The sequence below is a fragment of the Chinchilla lanigera genome, unplaced genomic scaffold (assembly GCF_000276665.1).
Source record: "Chinchilla lanigera isolate Chin_1 unplaced genomic scaffold, ChiLan1.0 scaffold00052, whole genome shotgun sequence".
Classification (NCBI taxonomy): domain Eukaryota; kingdom Metazoa; phylum Chordata; class Mammalia; order Rodentia; family Chinchillidae; genus Chinchilla; species Chinchilla lanigera.
In genome coordinates, this window is record NW_004955453.1 from 13,363,962 (window position 1) to 13,384,193 (window position 20,232).

Sequence of the window (20,232 nt, forward strand, 5' to 3'; positions counted from 1 at the left end):
AAGAGTGACTTTTTCTTAATGAAAAAATTCAGGATGATATTATAATGTTAATATTCTCAGAAAGTACTCCCATGTGACATGAGCCTCAGTGTTAATAGGAGAAAGTGTGTTCATATTCTCTTCACAGATAATTCTTGAAAGCCAAAGTATTTAAGGAATCTTCATTGAAGTAAATTCTATTATATGAAAAGTAGCTGTTTGGCAGTTTCTAAGGATTTAATAAATCTCTCTAGGAAGATGCTGGTTTTTAAAGGAAATTTCAAAGAATTCAAGAAACCTCTATGTTTTCTTGTATTTGTATTACAGATTCAAAAAAAAAAAACTTTTGTTTTGTATGTGACTGTGAGAAGCCAGAGAAAATAAGAATGTTTCTTTTGCATTACTTGGTGAGCGGTATTGTGTTACCTTTTTTTTTTTTTCCTTTTAATATGAGAGGTGCACAGACTTCTGGGTGCAGATTCACAGCTACAGAACGCCTGTTAACAGGTCTGTGGAATGTCACTGTCACCCGGCTACAGTACCTAGAAGGTATCTGGTTCTGAGATGACCTCAGTGAGAAAGGATGACAAGTGCAAGAACCTTGCTTTGCAGGGCCTTACACTCCTGTGCACCTTACACTCTTTATCTTTTATTTTCACTCCCAACCATGCAGTGCACACTGAGGAGGGGTGTGTAACATACACACAACATAACCTTTTTCATTTTCACCATTTGCAAGTGTCAGTTCAGTGACATTAAGTACATTCACATTGTTAAGCAAACATCACCACAGTCCATCTCCAGAACCTTTTCATCTTCCCATACTGAATCTCGCTCTACCCATTAAACACTGATTCCCCATCCCTCTATTCTCTTGACCCTAAGAAACACTGTTTTACTTTCTGTATGAATTTGGTTATTTTGCTATCTTGTGGAAGTGAAATCATCCAGTATATTTTCTTTTGCCATCCTACAATCTCAGTACACTTAGTTGACTTTCATTTCCTTTGAAAGAAGAGATCTTCTCTGGTATCCACAGTGAAATAATATACGGTCCTGGCATTTTGAAAAGATGATTTTTTTTTAATGTTGGATTAAACTCAGTAGTATAGTGCTAATGAGTTTGCAACATTCTGTGAAGCAAGTTATCAAGATTATACCATTTGATCTTTCCTTCATTTAAAAAAGCCCAGTAAGACTGAGAAATCTGTCAAGGGTAGAAGAGTAAGAGTCGACAAAAGTCATATTTTAAAAACTACCTAAAGCATCATGAAGTTTACTCACAGAGTCAAAATGGGAAGGGGCCAAAAGGAATAATTTTTATTTCTATGGCTTTTTGTGAACTTTCACAACTTGATTCCTGATTTTTACCCTGTATCCCTGTTTCCCTTGTGATGGTTAACATAGGAGAAAAAAATTGTAGATTCGGCGTGTAGGGGTGAGGTAGACCTGCAGGGAAGGCGTGGGTGTTGCCTGCTATTCTGCAGCCAGTCTGGGAAAAGCAGAGCCCCAGAGGAAAGCGTGTGGTAGTAGCTGTGGAGTGGAGAGGCAAGAGAGTAGCATCTGAAACCTGAGCAAGAAGAAGGTGCCCGGACCAAAGACAAGTCCTTGGAGGTGGTCGGACTATGTCAGCTCCTGGTCAGCTCAGGGTCCCACTCTGCTGCTCTGGTCAGCACAGCCCGGGGCTGACTGCCTGTGGGAGGAGTGGATGCCAAGTTAGCAACTGAGACATGGCCCCTAGTCCCACCTTCTCCTGGGGGAGCTGCATCAAGACACTGGTGGTCCCACAGAATTCAGCAGGGGTGTGTGTGGAGGGGAAGAGAACAGAAGGATAGAGTTCACAGAAAAATACCACATTTGAATGCACTCCAGTGTCCTACCAGTCCCCCTGTGTCTTGGCACATGGTATGTAGTCAGATGCAATCCTTGTCTTTGTCTGCTCAGTACAGACAAGTTGGGATGCGCTCTGTGGATCTCTCTGGTGTGGGCAGACTCCCTGAAGCCTTTGGGGCTGATTTCTAAAAACGTCCTATTTTGCTTCTTTACTTGAATATTGATTCCTCTGTCTCTTTGCTTTGCTGTATGGATAACATAAAGTGGCGGGAGCAAGAGCACAAGCAGGGAAATAGAGCTGATGAATTCCACTTGTCACTCCATCATGCTGATCCTGTTCATGCTTAGAGGGTAGAAGTGCTTCGCTCACCCAATGTCAGTACTGCATGGCCAAAGGAAAGGCCAGTCTTTCCTCAGTTAATATGAATGAGGACTTCCTGACTACTCACCCCTCTTCCATTTCCCACTCTCAGAGTTCTAGGGAATTAGACTTAAACCCAGCACAAGGTTAAACCCAGCACAAGAGGAGGGACACAGGGAGACTTGCTTTGGTTTAACTAGGGTTGCTATAACAATGTAGCACTCACTGACTGGCTTAACACAACAGAATTTTTTTTGGCTTCAGACTTCTAGGAGTTAAAAGTACAAAACCAAGTTGTCAGCGGAGCCGTGCTCCCTCTGCGACTCCGGGGAGGATCCCTCCTCACTCCTGTCTAGCTTCTGGCAGTCACTGTCAATCTTTGGCATCCTTGGCTTGCAGCTGCGTCATTCCAGTCCTGCCTCCGTCATCACGTGGGTTCTCCTTGTGTGTCTGTCTTCACATCGCATTGCCTCCTTACTAGAAGGGCTCTAGTCAAGGGGACGAGGGCCCACCCTAACATCTTCATTTTAACTTGACTAAGTCATGGAAACCTTATTTCCAAACAGGGTCATATTCACAGGTTAGGACTTCACCATATAATTTTGGGGGACACAGTTCTGCCCATAACAAGACTCTAACCTCAAAATCCTGCCTCATTTAAGCCCCAGCCCCCATTCCTCAATTCTAAATTCTTGATTCCAAAACCTTTTCCCAAAGCCCTAATGCTGTTACTCAGTCCTTTTTTGCTGTGTTTTTGTTCTTGGTTGACAAAATAGACTTCTATTTACTGGTCCCAGCCTATGAAATTTACTAATCTTTGGGCCTTTTTCTGACTGCCAACACTCTGAGGCTGAGATTTACAGTTTCAGGGACTAACTCTGAAAGCAGCCCCCAGCATCCGGTCCAGTCCATAGATTTGCCGTTGTCACTGTCTCTGCTTCACCTTAAGGTTTAGCCCTCCTCTGGAGCATCATTCTGAACGATCAATTTAGACCTCATTTACTGGTTGAGAACTGGTTTCTACCACCTGCCTGGCCTAGCACAATCCAGTTGGAGCAATCACTTTCTAAAAGTAAGTTTTTTGTTTTTTGGGTTTTTTTTTTTTTTGTACTGTGAATCAAACTCAGGACCTTGAGCTTGCCAGGTAAAAGAACATTTTCTTAGGTTGATCTTTATGCTTTTTAAATAAAGCTCAGGTTTGTGATGTTGAAAAAAAAGTCCCTTCCTTTTGTACTTCATGCAGTTTTACAGCTTTAATTATCCACCTATACTCACCATCATTTTCAAGCTAATTTTGTGAAATAGAAAAATAGTTAACTTTTAAGCACCCTTTAAAACAAAATGATTTAGACTAGAGGAGGGACTAATTATGAGAAACAAATTAATTCCTTCAAAAAATCAACTAATTAAATTGGTTCAGGTTTACATTAACAAAAATTGTAAATGTAGTTGCAGCAACTTTTCAAATTTTGGATCTAAAATAAGTCAGCCACAAAATATTTGATGGAAGATTTTGGTTTGGGTTTAATTATGAAACTAATTATATTAATCTCTCACCGTATTACTATAGACCTGATTTAAAGTCAGATTCACATAAAGCAACAGCCACAGGGAATCAAATAACCCACTCCCTTCTTTGTAAACAACAGGGCACAGTCATCTACAAAGATTAGAAGCTCTCGCCAATCTATATAAAATCAGGCTTTTTCTAAGGAGCCACAATTTCTATTCTTTTAGCAGATGGCCAATCGTAGAGGTAAATAGGCTGACTCTGCCAATATTCATATATGTCATTTTACAGCTGCAAAATATCCCATACTTTGCAATTTATTTAAAATTTAACAGCTTGACCATCCTTACAGTCTACAAACATAAACTTAATAATATCATTAGAAACTTCCAATTGGTCACATTTGTGAATCCGAAGAAAAAAGCAATATTTTTCCCATTCCCGGTCACTCTGGTTATTGATGCACTTGTGTGCACTTCTCTCATAAATCTTCCATGGGCCAGGGATGTAGCTCAGTGGTAGAGTGCTTGCCTAGCATACACAAGGCCCTGAGTTCAATCCCCAGTACCAAACATGCACGCACACACACACACACACATACCAGATTATAATGCACTGGAGAGAAATTCACCAAATCTAAGTAGACAAAGCTGGATTGAGGAAAGAAATAAAATAAATCAACCTCATTAAATGGAAAGAAATTCAGAAAGTAGAACTGACCAGCACATACTTTGCTGCCATTGAAACTCAGTTAATTCTCTAGTCACTACTTCTGCTCCTGGGGCCACCAGAGACTAAATGGATTATTTCCATTCTCTGCCAGGAACATGTGCCAGTATTTACTAGTACTTATGCAAAATAATTTTCCAGAATCATTTTTCAAAAGCTGAATGCTCAGTTGACTTATAAAGTCTAAAATGGATTAATAGGAAAGAAATAGACAGTCCCAAATGCACAAGTTATCAATTTTATGCACAGGATGAGTAAGCCTTATGTATTTCAACTAAGCTGGAATTACAATAACTCCATTTCTCTCAAGAGAAATGATGACTGCTATAAAAATGAAGATGTGCTTTGTTTTACTTGCAAAACAGGAAGTATTCTTGGCTGGATTAAAAATGATTGCATGAAGGTTTAAAGATACTGTCATGCACCTTATTTGTCATTAGTTCTAAACCATGTCTACATGACCACAGTAGGCTGAATGATGTAAAATGAACTTTGTGTTCATTTTTTTATTCAACCCACATTTATTGAGCACTTACCACAAAGAAGATCTTGAATCAGAATCTCTAAATTAAAAAATGAAAAAAGTGTCTCTTCTTGTAAAGGAGTCGTGTTCTATTTTCTTTACTAGATGAACATACTGCCTCTGTATTAGTCAGGTTTGGGAGTTGTAAGCAACAGAAATTTTACCCAGCTAGTTAACAAATATGGAAATCTTTAGATGGCTGAGTCAGTTTATTGAACCTAAGGACAGGGCAAAGAACAAGGTCTCAGAAAGGATAGAAGCCAGTCTCTTATGGGTTTTACATATTAAGAAAAACATAGAGAGTACAGGTTGTCTTCTTCAAATAAACCTTCTCTACCTATTTTTAATCTTTGTCATATCACTTAGGATTTAAAATAGCTCTCACGGTCATCCCTTTACTGAGTATGGATGGGTTACCATGCCTAACAGCTCACTAGATCACCTCAGAAAGAAGAGAAGTAATTTCCTAATGGGTGCTAGACAAGCAGAATGGCTTTGTCCTAGCCTCTTCCCTCCCAGACCCTAAGCTGTACTTTCCCCATGACCAAGGCCCCTTGATCTCCCTTCTAAATATCAGCCTTCCCCTAAGTTTTGAAAGAGATTGAATAGGTGAAAAAAAATCAGTGTTAACGCATCCTTGCCTGAACTGTCCTTCAGCCTTTGTATCTGATGGTAATAATCTGGTTCTGCATTGATCCTGGGGACCTGAGCTCTGGAATTCATGCATCCATTATCTAGGTGTCTCCAGTGGCCATCATAGGAACTGCTGTCAAGGTATTCAAGAACTAGCTGCGTGATGTCTGTTCAACACAGGGTCCTCTCTTCTTTCTCCATGATGCTACCTCTGCCTTCATCACCTATCCAGATATCCAAGGGCTATCAATCTAGGGCTCTGACTTCTACTCTCAGGTTTGATCTCTCTCCTTAAATCTACCTAAATGCTAGAATTCTGCCTTTGAATCTGAGCTATATAACTAGATAATTAAAAAGTAACATTTTTGATCAGAAAAAGTTATGTAATCTTGAATGACTTATACTTTGCTATTAACCTCAGCTACTTGACTGCAAAATAGACACAACAACAAATCCTTCATCAGGTTACTATGAGAATTAAATGGGAGTGGATATTTTAAAATTACTTAACAAAGTGCTGCACAGAGTAAAATGCTTAATAATGAATGGATAAAGAAATTGTGGCATTTACACACAATAGAGTACTACTATGCTTTAAAGAAGGATAAACGAGACATTTGTAAGAAAATGGATGCATCTTGAGACTGTAAAGTTGAGCAAAATAAATCATACACACAAGCTTAAATATCACATAATGTCTTATATGAGAAACCCAAAGTATTAATAAAGAACAAAATAAAAGTTATATAATAGAAAGTCAGGAGATATATCTTTCTCAAATGTGAAGAAGATCAAGAGATGGAGGGATGACAAGAGAGGGTAGGGAAATAAAAAAGAAAAGATGCAGCCAGGATAGGAAAGAGAAAAGAAGGGGACATAAAGGGAATTAAGTTATGTTTACATACATGTACCAAATGCCCATTATGCATGTAATCAGTATGTATTACAAACATATACTAAATAAAATTTTAAATAAAATAAAATGTTATGGCTTGTACCTGGATGTCCCATCAAAACCTCATGCAATCATAGGTGGAGCTTTTCAGAGGTGGCTGCATCTGGGGTATGTGAGTATGGATTAAGGGCATGTGATAACTAAATGAGTTTACCATAGCTCTGGGTACGGATAATAGAAACCCCACCCTGGGTGTGGATTGCACCAATCAACAATCTTGTAACCTGGATGGAATATAAAGGGACAGAAGGAAAGCAGGCTGCTGCTTGCTGCCTCACCATCTCCTGCCTGCTCTACCATGAACTGTTTCTCCTCTGCAATGCCCCTCTGTCATGCCTCCCTACCTTGGAGCCAGCCACTTATGGACTGAAACTTCTACAAACTGTGAACCAGAATAAACCTTTCTCCCTTAACTGTGGGTGTTGAGATATTTGTCTCAACCATGGAAAAGTAACTAAGACAATGCTTACTAATCCGCTCTGGATCCTTTAATCAAGTATGTTTCAGAATTTTACTTACTAATGTCATGTTCTTGCTCTATGACACTTCAGGTTTCAAACTCTTTCTTCTATCAACCACTATGTCTTGACCACTGCCACGATTCAGCCACCATTCCTCACACTGATCTGGTTATGGCCCGCCCTCTCAGCCTGCTTTCCTTTGGTCCAACTCAGCCACTTCAAAACAAGTTTTCTTCCCTGCAGCTCACTGAGCTCAGGCACAAACTTATTTCAGTTTTCCCCTTCCTGCAGCTTGACAGGCATGACCAAGGGACTTGGCCCTTCTGATTTACTCGTGCTCATTAAGACTGCTGTGAAAACAGCGAGTCTGCTTCCAGAGAACCAAATCTCCTGGGACCACTCAATATTCACTAGATTGCTAAGTAAGTTCTGGCTTTTTTTTTCTTTTGCGACAATTATTTGGATAAATCTTTAGTTACCTAAATCCCAGGAAGGCTTTCTTTCCCCTTCTCAGCAAATAGTTTATCTCAACATATTGATCACTCTCTATATGCCAAGCTTTTAGTAAGCACTGAGTGCGAAGAAATGCATATGACACAATCCTGCATCCTACTCAGAAATAATACTGAGACAGAAGAATCACTGGCAGAAATGCCATTGCAAGTCATCTTGCATTTTAAATGGTAACCTGTGATGACACAGGTGGCCTAAAAATCATTCTAAATAATGGGTAACAAAGTCAACACTTAGGTTGATAACTGAAATATTTGTTGCCTATTATATGGGCAAAGAAATGCATCACACCTTAAGTGTAGAACTCAGTGAATCTTTGCATCCAGCATGAAGATCAAGAAGCAGAACATCACCAGGACTCCAGCAGCCCACTCACACTCCCGTCACTCCACCACTGGAAGCCATTAGCCTAACGTTAAATTGAATGGAATCATACAGTACGCAGTCTTATCTGATTGGCTTCTTTCCTTCCACAGTATAGCTGTGAGGTTCATCCAGGTGGCTGCAAGTAGTTTCAGTTAATTCATTCTCTTTTCTGAATAATACTTCTTTGTAATACTTAGCACTTCATTTGTCCATTTTCCCTAGATGCGCGTTCTGCTTCCACCTTGTTATTGTGAACAATGTTGCTATGACACGCTAGTGCACGTCTTTCCGTTGACATATACAACCTTTTCTGTTGCATTTATTCCTAGGAACAGAATTGCTAAGTCATAGTGTATGTGTATGTTCAACTTTAAGAAATATTTCTAAATGATTCTTCTCCACATGTGTTTTTTAAAGAAGGTGCTGTTTTTCTAGAGAAACAGCAGTTCTTGCCTGGAAGTTGGACCCTTTGGAATCTGACAGTCAGACTTTTGGACCTGCACTCAGAGTTTTGAGTTCAATTCCTCTTTTTTTTTTGGAAGGGGCTGTTTTTCGTTTTGGGGGAAGTTTTTTGGTACTGGGAATCAAACCCATGACCTCACACTTGCCAGGCAGGCACCGCACCACTGAGCTATAACCCTGGCCAATTCCTCTCTTTGTGTGTGCTCCTCATGCACAGAGGAGACTACTTTTATTATTGCAGGGCAAGTGCAAAATACCATCATTAAAACAAGAGCTTATGCACCCACCTGGAATCCTGGAAAAACTCTTTAGAGCCAAGTATAGTTTAACCCCAGATTCAGAAGCCTACTTGTGTCAAAAAAACAAGAGATGATCAGAAATAAGATATTTGAGGGGTAGGGTGAGGGTTGAGGAGCAAAATGAGGACATAGAATCCAAAAACAGGAGTCCAAGAATGGAGAAAATCCTGGGCAGATTCTGAAATGAGTGGAGAGTGATCTAGTAAGAGAGAACTACAGAGTGGCCCATGGGAATCCCGTTCAGTAATTTCCTGAGATCAGTAAAGTTGCCCACACAGTTACCTCACCTCCGTCTTCCATGGGCTGGGGAGGAGGATCAGGTAAAAAATGAACAAAGCAGACATCAGTTTTTAATTTCTAGGCTCACTGCTTCTTCAAGGTGACTGTACAAAGGCCAGATCCTGTGACTAAATTGCCAAAATCCTACTACATCCTGTGAAACCTATGAAACTCATGTGTACTGATGCAATCCATTTGGAAAGTAATACAGCTGTAGATAAGAACCCACAGGATACTTACACCTCTTAGCACAAGGATGCACTTCTGAATTTTTACTGTAAAGTTATCATTCAAAACTGACGAATATCAAATGTATTAACCTATCTAAAATACTTTTTTAAATGGTGAATAACATAAATAATCAATGTTTTTGATTCACTCGTAAAACTACTTAAAATTAAATTTCTATGCAAATGTGTTTAAATTAAAATCTTAAAACATAAAATTATGCAGATCTTAAAATTATAGTGAAATAAACATGCACATGAAAGTGGACAAAAAATTTAAAGTAATGGAATAATAGCTCCTTTTGCCCATGAGACACTAATACTGTTCTGAATGTTTTATATAAATTAACACATCTTCACAACAACCTGATGAGGTAATTAGCATTAATTCCATTTTTACAGATTAGGGAATTAAGCCAAAAAGAACTACAATAAAATGTCTAAGTTAGTAAGTGACAAAGCTAAGTATTTTAACCTCCAAATCCTTAAAACTTAAGCCATTATCATGAAAAGATAAATCATATTAAGGAGTGAAATTATTGCATTTCCCCATCTTTCAATGCCTTTTAATATCTTTACAACTAAGTCAGATGTGACAATTATTTGTTAAACAGCTATTCTGTCTCTTATATAGAATTGAATTCTTTTACAAGCATCATTTCACTAAATGTTCACATGAATCTAATGTCATTGAAATTATTACCTTTATTTTAGACACAAAAAGTAAGAGGCTACCGAATTAATCACAAAATCTTCAACAGCAAAAACAAGAAGCAAACTCTATAAACCTCCTGAAGTTAACAAAACCACCAGTGTGGATAAGTTAACAAAACCACCAGTGTGACTGTGGACAGAAACTGCCTGCCTTCTGCAGCCGTAGGGCCAAACTGTAGGAAAATTTCATAGCATAAAACCAAGTAGCATGGGCAAATTATCTGAAGGAGGTACAATGACCATTAGAGGGAGAGGACTACAAATGATTTATGTTAGTCAGTTTTCTGTTACTCTATCAAATGCCTCAAATAAACTAACTTAGAAAACATAAAGGTTTATTTGGGATCACAGTTTCAGAGGTTTCATCTCTGAAAAATGACTGTGACTTAGACCCTGCAGCCACAGAGGCCACTGGGGTGGGAGCATTTGGTGGAGGAAAATCCACTCTCCTCATGCAGGAAAGTGAAAGGGAGAAAAGGAAAGAGAATTAGACCACCACCCACGATCTCCTTTGAGGGTGCACCAGCAATAACCTCCCACTGGGCCCCACCTCCTAAAGACTTCCACCTCCCCAGAGCACCACACTGAAGGTCAAGCCTTCAGCACACAAACCCTTGAGTGACACATCTGAGCCAAAGTATAGCGCAGTTCATTGTGAGTCAGCACACCAAACAGTCACTGAGAATGTAAGTTCCTTGATTATGGAAATGATTATAGAAAGATTCCTTTAAAATGTAAATTTAAAAACATCTAGTATTGAAACCAGGCAGAGAGAAGGACAGCAGGGGTGGGGGAGATTATATCTTACTGCAGTCAGATTTTTTTCAGGTCTAGAATTACGTATTAATTACACATTAGACCTGTATGTCATGCTTCATTCAGGGTCGAAATTCTACTGAATGAGGTTGTATTTTGTGTGCGTGGATATTAAATTAAATGAAGTTATAAAATACGAACAGCATATCCCTCCACATAGATTGACAAGACTACCCAGAAAACCCACCCACCTTTCCATAAACCGGAGAGGGCTAGTGAGTTTCATTATCAACATGTATCATTGTCACTTCTAGCGTAAGATGTTTGGTTCAAAAGGAAACCAAGGCAAAGGAAACCCTTACATTGAATCCAGAGCAAAATTTACCCATCCTTGAAATTCAGCCAGTTGCCAGGTTCTGCTCTAACACAGGTTCATGTCTTCCCCAACATCATTGTATCCTCAACACACAGTGTAGTCCCAGGTACAGAGAAGGTGTTCACCATTCGATAAACTACTGTCAGATGAAAATAAGAAAGGGAGAAATGCCATAGTTCTGTCTTTTAGAAGCCAATAAGCATCAATAAATGGTGATTACAGTTAAAAAATCAGTTCATTAAATTATACCATACACACATTGTACCAAAGCGCATAGTACAGACACTTTGCACATGAGAGACCCAGCAAAGAGAGGGGCTTGTGAAGGAGCAAGGTGGGATGAGGGGGTGTGAAGGACCTGGATAGCACAGGTGCAGATTCTATTCCTACACTGCTCTGAACAAGCTCCGGGCTCTTGGCAAGGCTTTAACTTCTCTGAAGTGCTCAATCTGCATCAAAGAATCACAGTACAGACTGCAGAAACTTATAGTCTAAGAACGTTAGAGTTGAAAAGAGACTATTAAACCTGACTCTCTTGTTTTGCAATAAGAAAACTGAAACTGTGTGAATTAATGTGCTCCTCCTACTATCACAGGCTACTCCTGGAGGAGCCAAACCCAGGAACAATTTCTGTGGAGTACAGTGGTCATTTTACCACATCTCAGGGACAGGAGTTGAAGAGCAGCACCTATGAGGATAAAAATGTAGAAATCACAGCAGAATCAATGCCACAGACTTGCTAGATGGCAAAAGAAAAAAAAGCGGTCGATCTGGTTACCTAGTGTAGACAAAGCCCAAAAGGCAGGCTGAATGTAAAATCCTATAGGCAGACCTAGAATATATAAATCAGAACAATTGGGTATAATAATTCAGCTATCAACAGTTAGCCCAACAAAAAGATATTTCCTCAGGAGAAAGAGGAATAGAAAGAAATCTTTGTTATACATTGTACTCAAAACATCAAAATAATCTCATTAAAGAGCAACACACTTACTCAAGACAGACAAAAGGCATCCATGGCGGTCTTAAAAATCTGTTTAAGGAATTTCACTTAATCCTTTCCTCCAGTAGACTTTTTTTTAAAATTTGCCTATAAACTAATACTTACATCATTTTACTTAGGTAAGAGTTTGTCCCCACAAACAGTTACTTAAATAAATGTTTGTTCCATGACCTGAAAAAACCAGTTAGTATCGAATCAAATAGTCCTTTCTGAAAATCTCCAGAGGTGACCTATCTTCACATTCCTAATAAGCAATAGGAGATCGTAACAAGGTCACTTTTAACACCAAAGAAGTATTTACATAAACCAACAGCATCCAGAATATGCAATTAAAAAAGGAATAGTTAATGAGCCTGCAAAATCATATGCACCCTTCTCCAGAGCAAATCTTACTGGATGATGAGTGATGGAGTTTTCCATGGTTGAATCTCTTTTTTAATTGAGTAAATAAGCTAAGGTAAGAATTGAAGCATAAATTAAAGCATAAAAATACAGACAATACTTAGGAAAATAGAGGATAGAGGTGTTTTAGTACAAACGGTAGGAAGATTTATTTGGTTGGTTTTTAAAGTGTTTGTATCTCCTTTAGATTTAACCCTGTGTGTGTGTGTGCATGCACATGCACATGCATGTGCATGTGTGTGTGCACACGTGTGTGTGTGTGTGTGTACACAAGAGCACAACACAGACCATTATGTTAGCCCTGGGATCACCTCTATTTTGTCTATCTCCCTTCACTCTCCATATTCATTCATTACCACTCTCACCCCCCAAAATATATATACATATACATACACTTCAGATTGTGAATTCGTTACCTACTAATGTATGGGCTGCACTAGTGGCTCCAGTTCTTAACCTATCCTTGCTTTCTTGATGTACATTCATCACCTTGGCCTATAGCAGTGATGGCGACTCCTTTAGACACAATGCCAAACAGCAACCCAAGCCCACTTACTTGTTTCAAAATGGCAACACTGCAATTAAACCTGAATATTGAGGTTTTAGCTCAGAAAAAAGAAAAACAACTGTTATCCAATGCTCAGCTGCTGCGGCAACTTGACTCATATGCCAGCAAAGTGAGCGCTGCGTGCCTACTGCAGCACAGATGCCATAGGTCCACCACCCCTGGCCTAGAGAGTAGATATAACAGTGTGTCAGCTCCAAGCCTAGGCCCTAAGATGTCTTGCAAGTTTCTGCCTGCTCTCTCATAACTCTGCTACCTTCCACACAAAAAAATCAGAAGGGCTACACTTTCAGTCAGACGCTCACCCACCTGCAAACAGAGCTGCAGTACTAGATCTATTTCATTTGTCAATGTTTCTTCCTCAAATCTCATTAAGCATTCTCTATGCAACAATCCAGCAATTAAAAAAAAAAAAAAAAAAACTTACTTGGCACTCTGAGCTCCCAGATTTTCAGGTAGTGAAACATAACCCATAAGCCTAAAAGTGTACCTCATCTGGATTTATGGAGGTAGCAGAAGGAGGCCATCTCCTTTACCTGGCAATGTCACTGGATTTCTTGGATTTATAAGGCTCACTCCTTTCACTTAAATCTCCTTATCCTTCTAGAAGAGTGACTAGCATGTCAGTCTTTCACAGCTTACTGTAAGTGTAATTAGATTGCTTCTATCAAACAAATTAATTTTGTGAAAGTGTGGCCACTTATTTGGCAAGAAAGGTCTATTTGGAGTGTTAGGAAGGCTGGAAGGGAGAGGATACTTCCGTCTATGGTCTCCAGATTTTCAGGGATGCCGTGGGGCTGGACTTGAGAGGGAAGGGGACAGAAAGATCTGAAGTTAAACATGAAAGGAACAGTTCAGGGGAACCATTCCATTCACAGTGCATCCATAGTGGTTCTTAGGGCCAGGTCTTGCACCAAATTATGAGTATTGAGAGCAGTCACAGACATATCCAGCCATCAGGACGGGGCCTGAGGCACCAGAGTCCTTGCAACCCCCACTAGCCACAAGCTTCTGCCCCTATTTAACGTACTTTTACCATCCCAATATTGTCATTTCCTTTGTGTGCCATGATATGAAAGGGCTAGGAAGCCTTGGTAGAAAGTAATGATGTAGCAGAGTAAGTGGTGTCTTCTGAATTCAGAGCTCTGCTGTATTCCTGACCTTCCCATTCTGGAAGATTCTATGACTCTCATCCATTGTTCCACCCTAGAACTCAGTTTAAATGCCACTTTGAAAACACTCACTCAGATTGGTTTAAACACCTTTGCTATATTGTGCAACTGCCTTGAAAAGCCCCATCAGCATTACCAGCCTTTCATTCGTTCATCCATGCTGCATCACTCAGTGAAGGGACTCACTCTGTAAGTGCACAGGCTTAGGAACCAGACGGGTGTAAATCCTAAGGGCTGCTGTCTACTACCTCTGTGATCTTTGGCCTTCACTTAACCTTCACTTCCCTCACTTTCTGCAGTGAAGGAATGAAGTTGATAATCACCTCTACATTTCAGGGTTATTGTAGGGATTAAGTGAGTTGATGTTTACAAAATGGTTTAAATTAATCACTAAATAAATCAACAATTACAATTTTGATAAGGATTTCTTTATACCGCACAGTACAAGGTTCTATCCAATGCCATTCTCCTGGTAGGCTGTAACTCATTAATCTCTAGTATTGTAATCTTCATTGCCTAAAACACAGTCTGGCATATGGTCACACAAGAGAGATTCAAAATACTGGTTGAATGAATTTATAAATATAACTAATATGTTTTGCTTTCAGTTCTATCAACTTTCTCTCTGTGCTAGTTTTCATGATTAAGATTTTCTATCTTTTTACCTTAAACGGAAGAAGCACTCTTTGTTCTCCCAACTTTGAAGAGAGCAAGATTAAATGTAAATTTCTGCATTCATAAGAGAATTATTACCATTTGGGGAAGCTGCATGAATACCTTTCCCAAAACTTTTTTATCCCAACTCTCCAGTCTAATTGCCTGTAAAGGAATAATAGTTCGAGTAGCCAAATATCATGACCCACAAAAAAAGAAAATTCCAAATTTTATTCATACATTGGTTTTCCAGATGTGGACAAATCTTGTTTTTTTTTCACCGAAATAGTATTGACAATTTATGGCTGTCTTTGGAAAATCATTTGATAACAATCCAACTATCTAGAACCTCTTTATTTTATGCATGTTAAAAGAAAAGAAAGTTATTACCCAGGAAAATTTCCAGACTGCAATAAAAGAAAAACCATTGCTGCCAAGAGCCATCTGCCATAAAATCTCCCCTAACAGCTTCTTACCTTTATGTATCTATAAAGCGCCCTTTTTAAAAATGAGGAAAGGCTATCAATCATTTCTTTCAAGGCTAATTGCAAACATTTAATACAGAAATTAAGTATTATAAGACAATAAATAAGGTGTGTGGCATTCTCGAGTGAAGTGTGAGCATCTCCCAGCGAGGAATACAAGCAGCAGGACTGTGGAACCAGCAGTGGTACTAATATGTGAGGGAACATTAGCAAGTCTACCCTTAGCTGCCCTCAGTACCTACATCTGCTAAAACAGCAAGACTTGTGCAAACCCCACTGACCTCAAAGAGTTCTTGTGAGAATCAATGTGATAAAAGATGTGTGAGCACTTCAAAAAATTAAATATCATATCAAACTAAAAGAATATAACCTTTCTTAATGAGAGTAGGTAAGACAAAGAAGCCTGTCTGAGCAATCCCATGCTTACATGGCATTCAAAGTTGTAACAAAGATGCAATGACATAAAAAGCTTAGACCCAAGGTCACTGTTTCCTAGTCAGATTGAACATTTGAATTCCCAAAACCCTACTTGGTAAAGCAGAGGTCTACACCCTACCATAGACCTAGGAAGTCAAAATCTCCATAGAACTGTTGACTCAAAATTTGTGCACTGGATCTGGAGGTCTATATTTCAGCAAACTTCCCAGGAAATGATGATGAAGTAGGGGACTGGGAAAATACTGGGCTGGGTGATTTTTAAGGTCCTCTGCAACAGGAGAGGGGAAGAAAAACAATTGCCTATGTGATTTATCTTCATTAATGCCTGCCACCAGAACTAGTGATTCCCATGTCACATTCTACTCTGTATTATTGCTTTGCCTGAACCCTACCAGGGGCTAATCAATCCAAAGGATAGATTATACACTGCCACTGCCCCCATCAGTTCCTCGCCTCACCCACGGCAGGGATGCAAAGAAAGGTACAAATGGAAGCAGGAATAGACATGTTGTTTTCTCCCGCCTACACCCACAGTGCCAGTCTGAGTTGTAGTACTTGGAGAATGGGACACACTGTGTCCACTATTTTAAAACCTTGCATAGGAAACTGGGCATTTATCCCGAATAACTCAGCTGTTTGGTATGTTTCATTCATATCCCTCCTTCCCTCTCTTCCTTTGACAGTATCTATGGTGTACCTATTATGTGCCAAGCCCTGTGCTGAACTCTGTGGATGCCATGCTGAGCCCAGGATCTCTTAAGGCAGACCCAACAAAAGCCCCTGAGATGATGCTATAATGAAAGAGCACTCCATTACAGAACTCTTAACAGAGGACTCTGACCTTGTCTAGAAAACTCAGCTATGAGATGCAAAAATTAGGAGAAACTGACTCGTAAAGCTAGTTAACTGACAGGATAATCCATGCAGAGGAAGTCATTTACACAGAGGTCCTATTGCACTAAGGCCAGAGTGGCCATCTCAAAGAAGGAGAGAAGAGTAAGTGACATGAGGTGACACCAAAGAGGCAGATCAGTGCCACCTGGGTTATCCATTTAGCGTGTTGGACTTTATCACTGGAGTAATAGGAAAGAATTAAAAGATTGTATGCTATCCCAAGAGAGGAACTGACAAGAAAACTTGGATGTAGAGTGAAAACATGTATGGAGACAAGAAGACAGGTAGGGCAAGTGAGTCAGCTCATGTAACATGACTATGGCAGCAGCTGCAAAGATATGAGAAATAGGCAGTTGTAATAGGTAAAAGAGGGATGATATAGGGACTTTGCAAAGAAACAAAATAAGCACACTATATTCAGGTTAGCAGGAGCGTAGGGCACTTATTGGAGTCAAGCAGAGGTGTTCTCAAGTAAAGAAGTTTGAGAAATCATTATCTAATCCACCTTCTTATACAGACAAGGAAGTCTGACCTAGAGATATTAGCAACTTCAATGAAGATCACAATTTAGTTCAGTGACAGAGCAAACGTTAGAATACTCCCAGTGTCTACTGCCATAGAATTAGTATGGGCAATAATCAAGGCAACGAAAATAAACCAGCTGAGGCCAGATTCAAAGACAGGCTGAAACCAAGCTCTGAAAACCTAATGGAGGTAAAAGGAACATGTCCAGTTGCTCTAGGACTCTCAGTTGGCCTGGACCTCATAAAGCTTCATGCTATGATACACTGTTATGAAAACCAAGACTGTGCAAAGAAGAAAACCAATGGCACCACCTCAAAAATATGAAGACAACAGCCCTCCTCCCTTCCCCCAGCCACAGAGTCCAACAACATACCGTCCAGGACGAAAGCAGGTCAACCAGATCTTGCTCACACTCCCTGGTGACACTTGTTACACCCTCCTCCCCGTACACTCATGAGGACCTCTCACACCTACTTTCCCAGATGTGTTCCCAGGACTGATGGAGCACAGCTGGAAGTGAAAAGCACCCACCCCCAGCCCACGCAAGACATTTACACAAATGGAGACAAGAGGCTTCCCCTGGAGTGCGTTACACTCACTCTCAGCCAAAAAGATGAGCACATACAAAGGAGTTAGAGGCTCTGTGTAATATCTGAAACAACTTGCCTCTCGTACGGATTGATAATCATGGCTGCCACAAGATTAATTGTATTTTTCCTGGAACAAAGCTCAAAATCACTCAAAGGGCAATAAATGTTGAAATCTGTCTATGCTCTGCCAAAATTTCAGGCAAAAAGCCAATAAGGCAATTTTTACCTTACGTGTTTGAATGGATTTTTTTTTTAAAAAATAGATCCATGCTGAATGTAATAGACTAGATCAACCCAGGAGCTCAAAAGAGATTGCTCACTTTGGTTTGAAGAGTGAATTCTTAGCCAACTATTCTTGAGACCACATACTGGCAAATGCCACCCATGAGGACCCATAGCCTGCAGCTCCCTATTCCACTCTTTGGAAAAATGATGGCTTACCAGGTATACATACAGCACAGAGTTTTCTAAGATCATCTCCTCTTAGAATAGAGAAACTAGAAAGTGAAGTTGATAGCATCAGGACAAATGAAACTGTTAGCCGAACAACTTTGGGGCTTTCAAAATATTTCAAAGATTGACAATGTAAAGCTTCATCTTGGAGCTAGATCAAAGCCTTTCAGGGGTTCTCCCAGGGTTAAGCAGGTGGTGACAATAACCTGTGTCCTGTATGTGCACAGAAATTTATGGATTGTAAAGAATTTTCATACATCATCACATTTACCCTCCAAACAAACCAGCAGATTGGGTATTATTATTAATCTCACTTTACAGGAAAACTAAAGATCATATATTTTAAACTGCCTTGTAGAAATTTGCTAGAAGGGAATTATCAGACAGACACACAAAGATGGCTGAGGCTATAACTGTGTTTACAATAAATTAACTCAAAAAAAAATAATTTGAATGTGTTTTATAACTGGTTATAAAACTGCAGGACAGGTTTAGAAAGCACATAAAGGCTGGTGTCTTGGTTACTTTTCTCTCATTGCTGAGACAAAATACCTGATGCCCAAAATTAAGGAAGGAAAGGTTTATTTAGCTCACAGTTTGTGGAAGTTTCAGGTCAAACTCGGCTGGCTCCAAGGCAGAGCGGCACATGGCAGAGGATAACTGATCATGGCGGCAAAAGATAGCAAAAGCAACCAGAGCAAAAGGGAGAAGTGGCAGAGGGAAGAGCAAGCCTCTTTCCCTCCCTTACATTGTATGCAAAATACCTGCCCCAGGGCAGATGTAGCACTCACACCCATAAGCCCAGAATTGGACTATGGATCAATCAAAAATCTAGAAGCCCGCCCATGACTGCATGAGGATTTGGGGGAACATGCAGACACAAACCACAACAGATGGAATGATAGTCCATGGTTAGCAGTGTGACTGTTACATTCCAAGTCTAAGGGGCATAGACAGAAAGTGGATGCCAGAAGCTGGAGAGAAAGTACTGTAAGGGAAAGGATAACCAACTTGAAAGGCTCTGTGACATTCAGTGAAAGCAGCCTGTGAGCTAGGAAAAAGGATTAACCAACTGCCTGGGTCTCTGGGTTAGACAGCTTTCATTGCTATAATAAATACCTAAGATGATCAGCTTAGAAAAGGTATGGGTTTATTTTGGAGGTCTTAATGCATGATTCATAGGCCCCATGGTTTTTGGACTCAATGGCATCAGATCATGGCAGACATGGACAGTGGAGGAAACCCCACCTTGTCTCATCATGGCCAGAAAGCAAACAATGGGGCAAGGAAGAGACTGGGGAGCAACAATCACAGTGGAGGGCTTGTCCTCTGAGAACTAAACACCCCCTACTGGGTCTTACCTGTTAAAGGTTCTACCACCTCTCAATAGAGCTATAGGAGAGACCAAGCCTTTTACACAGGGATCTTTGCAGGACACTCAAGATCTAAACTAGAGCATCCCCAAATCCCAAATCTACCAAAACCAAGCAAAACTCAAAGGACAAAAGAGTAATTATGTATCTAAGCCTCTTGGAACAGAGAGAAGAAAGGGGAAATGTGAGAGACCTGAAAGGACAAAAGGCAGATCTTCAACCCAGACGTCTTCAGTGTCTCGGCCACTCACCTAACAGTGGTGCTGTGTTTTCAGGACCGTTGACCAACAGAATTTTGAAGAAATGTGTGCCAACAGACATTTCCCAAGCACTTCTTGAGCATCCTGAGCTAACAACAAAGATCTAGAAATTCCAGGGGCCAGAAAAGAACATGTCCTGGCCTGGTGTGCCTTTTATACTGTCTTCAGAAGAAGGCATTCGATACTTTCAGTGTTCCACAGAAAAAGATTTACTGGGCACTGGCTACCGGCAGGCACTGAGCTACATGCTTTTATACTCATCTCATTTTATCCTCACAACCTTTTGGGGCAAGTCTATTACTGTCCCTGTCTTAAACAGAAAATCATCAAGTCCCTGAGAATTTAAGTAACTTGCCCCAGATCAAACAGCTAAGTAAGTAGCTGACTGAGATGTGAATGCAGATTTGGCTGACCACAAAACCCAACCTCTTGGAGCTTATTA

At 40.0% G+C, this 20,232-nt stretch overlaps 1 long non-coding RNA gene across 1 annotated transcript; it reads right to left on the bottom strand.

Annotated features, from left to right (window-relative positions):
• Positions 1–1,315: 1,315 nt before the first annotated feature.
• LOC102027483 lies at positions 1,316–14,062 on the bottom strand. Its single transcript, XR_262731.2, has 3 exons — positions 13,374–14,062; positions 10,963–11,115; positions 1,316–1,672 (listed from the first exon to the last, which is right to left on the bottom strand). It is a non-coding gene; the product is annotated as an uncharacterized LOC102027483 (long non-coding RNA).
• Positions 14,063–20,232: the final 6,170 nt, after the last annotated feature.